Source organism: Alligator mississippiensis, chromosome 1, assembly GCF_030867095.1.
Source record: "Alligator mississippiensis isolate rAllMis1 chromosome 1, rAllMis1, whole genome shotgun sequence".
Taxonomy (NCBI): Eukaryota; Metazoa; Chordata; order Crocodylia; family Alligatoridae; genus Alligator; species Alligator mississippiensis.
Window position 1 is genome coordinate 166094840 of NC_081824.1, and position 12318 is coordinate 166107157.

General features: G+C 48.4%; 1 protein-coding gene across 6 annotated transcripts in view; it reads left to right on the forward strand.

The window, feature by feature from the left end:
- VIT (vitrin) overlaps positions 1-12318 on the forward strand; it is a 113158-nt gene that overhangs the window by 35282 nt on the left and 65558 nt on the right. The window lies entirely within an intron of this gene.

Consider the following 12318-nt stretch of genomic DNA (forward strand, 5'->3'; position numbering starts at 1 on the left):
GTTCAGGGTGACTTATTGCTGCTGGTCTGTGTGCTCTTATTTTGTGTCTCATGCAAGGCACCCTATATGCTACTGGAACACATCTAGTTCTGCAGCAAGTGCTTGCATCAGGTAATTCCTTGAATACCTAGTCCCTGGAAGCTCATAATGAGCAGTTTTCCCTGCCTGAGGCTCTCTCTGCTGCTCCTTCACCCTTAAAGTAACAGGGGCCTTTGGCTCTTTGTTACAGAGATGCATCTAGATAAGGTCTAAATTAATCACAAGCCACTGAACCTGTTGCAGGAATCACTGAGTGAAATTCTGTGGCCTGGGTTATACAGGTGGCCAGACAAGATGATCATGATTATCTTTTCTGAAAAACAGCTACGACTTTATCCAGCTGAAGTCCTACAAAAGGATTTCTTTTGTGTACTCTGTTCATTTTTATTTTTAATCTTACCTTTATGATGTTATAATAAAATCACTCCCACCTGTCTAGTCTCATCTATATTCCTTTCAAGTTAAAAACAATAGGTCATAACATATCCATATCTTAACTCTGTACACTGTTTTTCACTGCAAAGTATATTCTCAGTCTTGCGGTAAACGCTCTTTCACAGTATTCACGGATAATATGATTTTACTCTGCTCCGTGAAAACGACTTCGCAAATGTTGAGCAAATCATTAGAAACAAGCAAAAAAAAAGCTGAAAGATGACTATACAGGGATGATGATAGCCTGTTCTTTGTGGCTGCAGGACCAGGACAAAGAAAAATCATCTCCAATTGCAGCAAGGGGAATGTAGAATGGATATTAGGAAGAATTTTCTTACTTTGACAGTGGTTAGTGGTCAAGCATTGGAACAGGCTACCCAGAAACAGGGAAAGATCCAGGATTTTGTAAAGGGGTTCAGGGATTCACCCTCCACTCCCAACCTCTCTCCCACCACTCCCCACTGTGGTGGGCAGTCTGCAGTGCAAGAGCAGCATCTGGGGCTTTAAGTCCCTCAATCAAGTAACAATCTTCCCTTCCTTCCATGCAAAGCAGCATGTCCTCTCCCCTCCCATTCCCCTTTCATATCTACTGCTGCTGCTGTCCCCAGATCACCTGAGGGCAGAAGGGAGGCTCCAGAGATAGTGGAGGCAGGAGTGGGTGGGTTCCCTTTCCCTGTGTCTGCTCCCAGTCTGGCTGGGAACACCCAGGGGGACCAGGCAAGGGAGAAAAACCCACTGCTGCTATCCCTGGCTGAGCCCAGCTCCTGAAGAGTTAAGCTGGAGCAAGCAGCAGTGGCTCTGGAGCCTCCCACCATCTCCAGGGTAGCTAGAGATGGCAGCAGTCATGGGTAGGGAAGCGGGGAGGTGCCACTAGGCATGAAAGGAAAATGGGTAGGGAAATCTTACCCAATTCAAGAGCTTAAATAAAGTCCCCGGCTGCTGCTCCCACAGCATCATTGACTGAAAGGAGGGTGCATTCAAGCTGCTGCATCTCTACACATGCCCCAAGGGTCAGTCTGATCCTCTTCCCTTGCCCGATCTGTTACCCTGCTTTCTGCTTCCTTCCCTTTGCTCCCTGCCCAATTTACTGCTTTGCTTTCTGTTTACTGCTTCATCTGCCTCTGTGCTACCTGTCCCCTTCCCTGTTTGCTATGTGCCACACAGAGGCCTGCATGTGCCACTTGTGGCACATTGGCCACCCCTGATACAGGTATTATGGTACTTCCATCAGCAATGCTTCCTTACATGGTGCATAAATCAATCAGTCTGTGGAGCTAGCATTCACAAGCAGTTACTGAGCAAACAGTGTAGTGGCATTTCAAAGGGCTTTATGTGAATGCATCTGAAGCTAATGCGAAACCCATTGGAATGGGGGTCCGGACCCCATTGGGGGTCCAGCTCTGGTGAGAGACACATGGGTGGAAGCCCATCATGCCCCTGTGAGGCCAGGACCCCCAGGAACATGTGGTGGATGCCGACCTTGACCCCCCAACGCAGCCAGGAGGTAAGTGGCGTCCACGGTGGGTGGGAAGTACACAGCTGTGGGAGGCAGCTGAGTGGAGTCAAGTAGGGTCACACCCCACCTCGGTCCTACTTGGCCCAGCCCCCCAGGGAACCACACGGCCCCAAAGATCCCCTCCATACTCAGGCTCCCTCCTCCCGGTACCTCTGAGGCCTCCACCCAGACAGACCCCATGGTTCCAGCCTCCGCTCAGATGGGGCCCCTGGCTCTCAGCTGTGGGGGCTGCCTGGCACAACTGCAGGCACATGGCATCAGGATCAATGACACCTCTCCTTGTGAGGTTTGCTCCATATTGGAGTCTCTGGAGTGCCAAAACGGGGAGCTCCAGACTGCAGTGCAGAAGCTGCGTGCCATCAGAGATGGTGAAGAGGAGACTAACTCCTACCGCCAGGCCCTTCACCTGAAGAAAGAAAAGGGAAGAGCTAGGTTGGCTGCCAGGACAAGGGTGGACAAGGGGAGCTCCCATGTTGTCCAGCCAGGGGTCCCTTGGACAAAGGTTGTCTCTGGCCCCAAGGCTCGCTGCACTAGGGTCACCTCCCCCCTGGATCTTTGCAACAGATATGAACCCCTCACAGCACCAGTAGATTCAGAAGAGCTGCCAGCTCCTGTAACTGAGAAAGAAATGTGACCAGCTACCATCCCTAAAAAAGAAATGCAGTGTGGTCATCGTGGGAGAGTCCCTCTTGAGGGGGACAGAGGAAGCCATCTGCCACCCTGACCCCTTAACCCGTGAGAATTGCTGCCTCCCAGGGGCCCATATCCAGGATGTAGCTGAGAGGATCCTAAAACTTATCTAGTCCTCTGACCACTACCCCATGCTCCTTATCCATGTGGGCACAAATGACATGGCTCAGGGCAATCCCAGCCAGGTTATGAATGACTACAGGGCTCTGGGAGCGGGGCTCAAAGGGTTGGGAGCGCAGGTGGTTTTCTCCTAGATCCTCCCAGTTACAGGTCACAGGCTGAGGAGGGAGAGATGAATTGAAGAAGTGAAGAGAAGACTGCAGCATTGGTGCCATTGTGATGGCTTTGGCTTCTGTGACCACAGTCCGCACTTCAGAGAGAGAAGCAGCAGTTTGCTGGGAAGGACAGCTTCCACCTCACTCCACTGGGGAAGAAGCTCTTCTCAGCCAGAATGGGTGACCTGATTGACTGGGCTTTAAACTAAGTTTTCCAGGGGATGGGTGGATAACTACCAGTGCAAGCCCACCAAGTATCAAGCACAAAACAGCAGGTCAGGCTGCTCAAGGGAACCCACTCCTACCCCAGCCCAGGGATGGGGCTTTTCTAGGAGTCCAGGGAAGCCTAGGGCTTCCAATGGCAAACTCACTTCCCTGTATACAAATGCCAGGATCCTGGGGAACAAACAGAAGGAACTGGCCCTTCTGCTAAACAGAAATGACTGTGACTCACAGGAATAATGGAGACCTGGTGGGATTCCACCCATGTTTGGACCACAGGTATAGATGGCTGTACCTTGTACTGGAGAGATCGTGTTGAAAGAAAGGGTGGGGGTGTAGCTCTCTATGTGAAGGAGCAGTACACTTCCCTACAAGCAAAGATTAGCACCCAACGAGGGCGACTTGAGACCCTCTGGGTTAGAATATGAGGGGAATGTGGTGAAGGGGATATAATAGTAGGAGTCTACTACAAACCTCCAAATCACGAGCACAAGCTTGACCACGAATTCTCTAGGGAACTGGCTGAGGCTGCATGTTCTCGGTGCATGATTGTCATGGGAGACTTCAACTACTCTGACATCCCATGGAAAGAGCACTCAGCCAAATCCGATCAGTCATAAAGCTTCCTCACATGCATGGATGAGCTCTACCTGTCTCAAAAAGTGTATGGGCTGACATGAGGTAAGGTGTTGCTGGACCTGGTACTGGCCAAAGAGGATGATCTAGTCAGCGACCTCAGAATCAAAGGGGAGCTGGGAGACAGCGACCACAAGCTGATTGCTTTCACTAATCATTGCAAAGCTGGCAAGTCAGTCAGCAATGCAGAAGTCCTCAACTTTAGGAAAGCTGACTTTCACAAGCTCAGAAGTCTAGTTGTCAAGGTCTTGAGAGGCCATGATATGACAGGGATGGGAGTCCACAATAAGCAGTCACTCCTTAAGGAAGCGATCCTTTAAGCACAAGGGAAATACATTCCAGCCCATAGAAAAAGTAGTAAAAGGGCTCAGCAACTCCCTTGGCTCAGTAGGGAACTCATGGACCTCCTGTGCCTAAAAAGAGAAGCTTATAAAGGATGGAAGACAGGAAACACCACTGAGGAGGAGTATTCAGCACTGGTCCGCACCTGCAGGGAGTGAACTAGGAAAGCCAAGGCTGTAACTAAACTCCAACTGGCTACACAAATCAAGGACAATAAAAAGTCTTTCTTCAGATATGTGGAAAGTTAAAAAAAAACAACTAGGGCAACACTGGACCCCTGCTAAACCAAGTGGGGCAGCTGATAACCAACACCCAGGAAAAAGCCAATCTTCTTAACAATTACTTTGCTTCAGTCTTTCACCAGCCCAAAGGGACCACCCTGCCTGACACGATGCAGGATTACCAGGGTAAGGGCAAACATACGCTCATCATTGGCATAGATCTGGTGAGGAAACACCTTGAGAGGCTGGACATCCACAGATCAGCTGGTCTGGATGGGTTGCACCCAAGAGTGCTAAAGGAACTGGCTGACATCATAGCGCAGCCACGCAAGGATAGCCTGGCAAGAATATTAGAGAACTCATGGTGCTTGAGCGAGGTACCTGAAGATTGGAAGAGGGCCAATGTGGTGCTTATCTTCAAGGAAGGGAGGAAAGAAGATCCAGGAAATTGCAAGCCAATCAGTTTGACCTCAATCCCTGGAAAGATCTTGGAAAAAATCAACAAAGAAACCCTTAATGACAGGCTAACAGAAGGCAACATTCTGAGAGAGAGCCATATGGCTTCGTTGTGGGTAGGTCTTACCTGACCAATCTCATTTCCTTCTTTGACCAGGTGACACATGTTCACACAGGAGAAGAGGTTGATATCACATATTTGGACTTCAAAAAAGCCTTTGATCTGGTGTCCCATGATGTCCTCATGGCAAAATTGGGGAACTGCAGCCTTGATAATCTCATGGTCTGATGCCTGGGGAACTGGCTCTGAAGTTGCACCCAGGGAGTGATAGTTGATGGAACTGAATCAATATGGCACATAGTGACCAGTGGTTTCCCCCAGGGCTTTGTTCTCAAACTCATACTCTTTAATGTATTTATAAATTATTTGGGCTCTGGTGTCAGAAGCTCGCTGACAACACCAAACTATGGGGAAATGTGATCACACTTGAAGATAGGCTGGTGTTCCAGGACAAGCTAAATAGACTTGCAAGGTGGGTGGATGCATCTCAAGCAAGACACAGGAAGTCATCCTCCTGCTGTACTCAGCCTTGGTGAGGCCGCAGCTGGAGTAATGCATCCAATTCTGAGCTCCACAATTCAGAAAGGATGTGGAGAAGCTTGAGAGACTCCAGAGGAGAGCCATGTGCATGATCAGAGGGCAAGACAGCGGGCCTTATGAAGAGAGGCTGCGAGCTATGGGACTCTTCACCCTGGAGAAGCATAGGCTCAGAGGTGACTTGGTGGCAGCCTATAAGTACGTAAGGGGTGTGCATCAGGATCTGGGGGAACGCCTGTTCACCAGAGCACCCCAAGGGATGACAAGGTCCAAACTGCAAGACTGTTTTAGGCTAGACATAAGGAAAAACTTCTTTACTGTTCAAGTCCCCAGGGCCTGGAATAGATTCCCCCCACAGGTGGTGCAAGCACCTGCTCTGGACACTTTCAAGAAACATTTAGATGCCTATCTTGCTGGGATCCTTTGATCCCCACTGACTTCCTGCCCCTTGGACCTGATGATCTTGTGAGGTCCCTTCCATCCCTAATGTCTATGAAATCTATAAATCAGTTGAACATCTCCCATCAGTTTCTGTGGGCCCTGGATCAGTCCATTTGTGAGTACTGCACAGAAAGCTACAATAAGAATCAATCTTCTCACCTTCAGTAGTGAAGAAGGGAGCAAGGGAAGTGAACACCCACAAAGAATAGGTGAGGGGCAGAGTGCATCCTAAGAAACACCATCCCCCCCATACACATACACACATTCTCACATACTGCTCTTGAAGGACCCTTCTTCCATTAGTGGAGTTCAGCGGGCATTTAAAGGGGAAATGTGCGTGGGATCACAGTGGTGTAGAGAAGCAGCTAGTTCATGTGGGATGCTTCCATAGCAAAATTAGAGAAGTTTTTTCGTGATTCACCATGGGGATTTTGCAGTGCAGTGAGGATTAATTCCCTTGGAGCATCATCAGGTCTCCACAGAAAAAAGAGTTATGTGCAGCCATGGTGTGGGAGCTGCAGGAGTAGCCCTGAGCCTGAAACAGCCACACTGCACTAAGGAAAGCAACCAGGGCAGGCTTTTTTTGTGGGAGCCCACATGAAAGTGAAGCACGATTTCCCCAAGGATCTTTTAGCTGTTCATAACAGGACGGCTGGAACCTGCAATCTAGTCATGAACCCCAGAGTCAGGAGCACCAAAGGATGACTCCGGATCATTCCTGTCTACTTTTTTTCCCAATTCACAGATAGGTTTTTACCTTTGGAAAAGAATATTTTGGTTTCTGGCCATAAGATAAAGAGGATGGAAAGAGTACACAGAGAATGAAGAAGCTCCGTAGATAACCTCGCTTGATTGGCAAGCCACATTATTGAGATTTTAGACTTAACTTGGAAGCCCAGTCTCAAAAACTAGCCTTTTTGGACCAGTGATGTGTTCTAGTGTGGTTGTTTTCATGTTCCTAGGTTTCTTTTTAAAGAAACACTCAGCAGGATTTTACATTTACATGCATCTCTGGAATGATACATTTGAATGAAATAAAATGTTGTGTCCTAATTCTAAGCTAGAGACAGCTTCAAGAGGGCAAGCTGGTGGTATCATTTCAAAGGTATGTGTGTGTGTGGTGGATTTATGCTTTGTATATAAACCAATATAGGCATTCTTGGATTCTGATTTTACCAGCACTTGTTGCCTATGGCATCATGTTAAATCCAAGGCCCTGGGTGTTTTTATCTAGTGATAGGAAACCTTGAAAAGGCTCCAAATTTGTGTATGACCTGGACAAAGTTCCAGCAGATGTTGTTCAAGCCCCAGTCAGCAAAGTAGGCTAAGAAATCTCTTACAAAGCTTGGCACGCTGCTGATAAAAAAAGGTTTCAACCAAGAAGTTTAAAATAATGATCAGACATTACAGTACTTCAAAAATGGTTTTAAAAATTCACGTCTAAAAATGAAATTCTCATTAGAAGTGGTTTATCTTGATGTGTTTTTCTCTTGTCACTAAAACTCATATTTTTGCCTACCATCACTAGCCAGTCATTTAATCTTCTTGCCAAACCTTACCAACTCACTTTAGAAGCACTGCTGCATCACTATATAAATATCCCAGAAAGAGTGCTGTATCAATAGCATGATAAAGATTCCAGACAAACAATAGCCTGCAGAAAGGGAAAGAGATCCTTATCATGGATCATTACTGATGGTAGAATAGCAAGCTATTTTGAATCATCTCTAGTCTGTCCTTACTGGGTGACTGCAGCTAACTGCTTGTTAACTCCATAAATAGGACAGGGTTGGAAGGGACCTCAAAGACATCTAGTCCTACCTGCTGCACAAATGTCTATCCAGGCTCTTGAAAACCTCCAGTGAAGGAGATTCTACAGCTTCCCCGGGCATCTCACTCTATTGTCCTGCTGTTCTTAGTTAGTAAAGGTTTCCTGAGATTTGATCCATATCTGCTAGGGGTGTGCAAAATGGACCCTATTCAATTCTGATTCAGGTACAGCCCAAATCAGGGACAGTGATAAGATTAGTTGATTCAGATCACTGTCCCTGATTCAATTTGGCCAAATCCAAATGTGAAGATTCAATGCTGATTTGGAGAATCAGCGATTTGGCCGTAGACACAGCTTTAAATGTTTTTTCTACATACCTCGAGGTACAGCATGCAGTTTGTGAATTCTGCAATGCTGGGGTGGATGGAGCATCCCGCAGGAGCGTGGGGGGCCCCCTGCGTGCTCGGCAGCGAACCCAGAAGTGCACCGGACGTACTTCCTGTCCACTTCCAGACATGGGGGAGAGGCCCCAGCATGCTGGGGGATGGGCCCAGCACACTCCCCGGCAGACCTGGCAGTGGACTGGGAAGTGCTTCTGGTACACTTCCGAGTCTGCTGCTGAGTGCGCTGGGGAGCCCCCTGCGCTCCTGTGGGACGCTCCATATGCCCCAGCATCACAGCATTCACAAGCCTTCTGGTACCTTGAGGTATGTAGAAAAAACATTTAAAGCTGTGTCTATGTCTGAATCGCCAAATCTTTCTGAATCAATTCAGAGGGTCCTGATTTGATTCAGGGACATTAAAGGGTCTCCTGATTCAATTCCAGATTTGGAAATTGGGCCAAATCTCCGCCAAATTGAATCGGTGGTCGGAGCTTCACACAGCCCTAATATCTGCATTGCAGTATTTAGTTTAAACCTTGTGTCCTTCCTGCCTTCTGTGGTAAGGGAGAACAATTTTTCTCTATCTTGTTTATGGCAGCCTTTCAACATTGCTATTGCGTCCTCATTAGTCACCTTTTTTTCCAAGCTAAACATAATACACAGCTTCTTCAGCCATTCCTCATGCATTCCAATCATGTTATTATTTTTGTCATCCACCTCTAAATCTTCCCACAGATGGACTGGCCCAAACTTGACACAGTAATTCAGCCGAGGCCTAACTAGCATCAGAGAGTTGGCCTCCTCCAAACAGTTAGGCCAACAGTACTGTTGCCTCCTGCGGTTTGTGCACAGTTGTTTTGTTAATGCAGTCCCAAATTGCATTTGCTATTTTAAAGACAGCATGACATTGTTGATTCATGCTGAGTTTGTGATTCACAGTAACCCCCAGCTTCTCGACAGTGTCACTGCCAAGCCAATTATCCCCATTATATGCTTGTGCATCTGTTTTTTCTTTCCTATTTTGTAGCACCTTATATTTGTCTTTGTTCGATTTCATTTTGTTGCCTCCATAGCCCAGATCTCCAGTTTACCCAGAGTCCTTTGAATTTTAATCCTGCCTTTATTCCTGTCTGGCATCCCTCCATGTTTTGTACTATCTGCAGATTTGATCTCTATTTCTGCATCCTTGTCATTATTAAATAGTGCTGAACCCAGAACAGAAACAGAGCCCTGTGGCACCTCATTTGAGAGTTGCTGCCAGTCATTGAGGCATTGACTTAGCTTTCACAGTTATCCAATCAATTTTATAGTCACCTAATAGGTATTTTACCTACCCCACATTTCTCTAACTTATTTAGATGAATGGAATTTTGGGACTGTCAGAAACCTTGGTATGTTATGTCTACTGCATTTCCCTTATCCAGCAAAAGAGTTACTGCAATCAACAGAAGTCATGTGGTTTGGCAAGATTTATTCTTAATAAATCCATAGTTTTATAGTTTCTAGGGTTGGGAAGGACCTGAACAGATCATCAAGTCCAACCCCCTGCCCTGGGCAGGAATGAGTGCTGGGATCATAACGCCCCAGCCAGATATCCTTCCAACCTCCTCTTGAAGACCCCCAAGGTAGGGGAGAGCACCACCTCCCTTGGGAGCCCATTCCAGAGCCTGGCAGCCCTAGCCATAAAGTAATGCCTCCAGATATCAAGCCTGAACCTGCTCTCAATCAATTTGTAGCCATTATTCCTTGTTATCCCAGGTGGTGCCCAGGGGATATGTGGTCTCCTCTAGGGTGCTTGTACACATGGCAGGGGTTTAGTCCCCTAAAGTGAAACAGTGGGTTTTTAATTGCAATGATTTCAATTTAGGGGCTTCCATCACTGTCATAGCAAGGGGCCCAATCCTTTTTTTTTTGTGGAGACTGCCCACATCTCCTGTGGCCAGGGGCAAGCTGCCAGTAGGGCGCAAGCTGCCCCCCCTGAGTTGTGGGGGGGCCCTGGTCCTTCCCTTTGTGGTGGCAGCACCCCCAGGGCTCAGGCAGGCTGCTAGCAGGCCAAATGCTGTCCCAGCTCAGACTTGGGGAACAGTTGGATTGGGCTGGTTGCTGCCTCTGAGCTGGGGCAGCACCCACCTGCTAGCTGCCCACCCAGGTGGCCTCAGGAGATGCCACCATCATGGAGGGAAGTACCATGGGCACCCACAGATCAGGGCCCACCAGCAGCTGGACCCCAGCTGTGGGAGAGATGGGCAGGCTCCATTTAAAAAAAAAAAAAAAAGGATCAGGCCGCTCACCACTTTTTTTCCCCAGCAGAGCCTGCTTCTGAGAGCTACCACCAGGCTACACAGCCCCTGAGCTTCCTTCTGTGGCAGCGGCATCCTGCGGGGCCACCCAGATGAGGTGCTAGTGGGCCAGGGGCTTCCCCAGCTCAGAGGCAGTACCCCACCAGATCCAGCTCTTCCCTGAGCCTGCCCACTGTACGCCCACTGAGCACTGCTCCCTGGGCAGGCTTAGGGAAGAGTTGGATCTGGTGAGGTACTGCCTCCAAGCTGAGACAGCCCCTAGCCCACTAGCACCCCACCTGGGTGGCCCCAGGGGACATCACTACTGCAGAGGGAAAGACCGGGGCTGTACACAGCTCAGGGGCAGCTCACACAAGCAGGCTCCACCAGGGGGAAAAAAGTGGTGAGGGACCCAATCCTTTTCTTTTTGCAGAGCCTGCATGCCTCTCCTATGGCCAGGGGCCTTCCTTCCGAAGTGGTGGCACTCCCTTGGGCCACGCAGGCAGGCAGCTAGTGAGCAGGTGCTGCCCCAGCTTGGAGGCAGCACTCAGCCCAATCCAACGGTTCCCCAAGCCCAAGCTGGGGAAGCATCTGGCCTGCTAGCATCCCACCCAGGCAGCCCAAGTAAGCGCCGCCACCATGGAGGGAAGGTTCAGGGTCCCCCACAGCTCAGGGGGTGCTCAGCTCACCAGCAGCTCATCCCCCGGCTGCAGAAGATGCGGGCAGGCTCCATGGAGAAAAAAACCCAAGGATCAGGCTTCTCACCACTTCTGCCTTCAGCCCGCTCTCCTGAGGTGGGCGGCAGGTGGCGGGTGGGGTGAATTGTCAAAAGGCTGCAACATTACAAATGGCTACATTGTATACTAAACTACATACAGATGTGGTTTAATTTGTAATGTAACAAACTCATTTAAATGGTAAAAAAACCCTGCACATGTACAGAGTGACACAATTAAAGAGCAAAAATGAGCAATTTTTGTCACATGTACAAGCACCCCTAGTGATCACCTCTTTCTCCTACAGCTATTTATAAATTGTCTCTTACTGGAATTTGTTGGAATAATTTCCCAGGTGTTGGAAGTCAGGCTGACTGCTCTATCATCAGAGGTACATGGCAAAGTACAGTGCAGTGTTTTTCTGTGCTCTCTCTAGAAGAAAAATAAATTAATATTTATGGCTGAAAGAATATATCAATGTCTGCAATGCAGTCCATTACTACTGGCTTCAAAAATGTGTGTCTGGGGTGAAATTCTGGTTTCGATGAAACAAATAGCAAAGCTCAGTTACTTACACATAGCCAAAAATTAACCCTTGGAGTCTCTCCCACTATTTAAACATGAGAGCTATAGTAAGTAAATGATGTATATGTTTTAAGGCACACCTTTTCCATAGAAAAACTCAGAGGGCTAATCAGCAGTGCATAGTGGTACCTCCTCACTCCCCTCCCCCTCCCACTGTTGGCTACAAAGGACCAACTCACAGGATCATCATAAAATTCTGGTTTATTAGATGGATGCAAAAGTTAGATCATAAACCTTAGGGCTGATCCCCTCAAACCCACACACATTCATGTGCACACACACACTCACAGTAGCTAGCTATGAACACTAAGCACCAGTGTCAAGATATACCTATCCCCAAGTGCTAGAGTCTGTCGTTGATGGCCAGTCAAGGATTCTTTCAGTGCGATGTTGCTTCAGAAGGGGGTCACCGGCTGGTCCTTCTGGCTGGGCAGGTGGGGTGCTGGTCAGGTCAAAGAAGGCACCATTGCGGGGGGGTCATTCTTTGCTGCCTTTTATCCCTCTCTGGTAGACTTTGCCTACTCCCCAATTTTCGGGCTTACCCAATGCAGGGGGTCATTGACCTTGTGGGACATCCCCCTTGGTGGTTGCTGGATGGCAGCTGTCAGCCCCAAGGGTCATGCCCTCAGGTACGTGCAGTCCGTTGATGAAGTTTGACTAATTCACTGCTGTGATGAATAGGGCTCTGGGGGCAGTTGATTGGTGGGGTATTC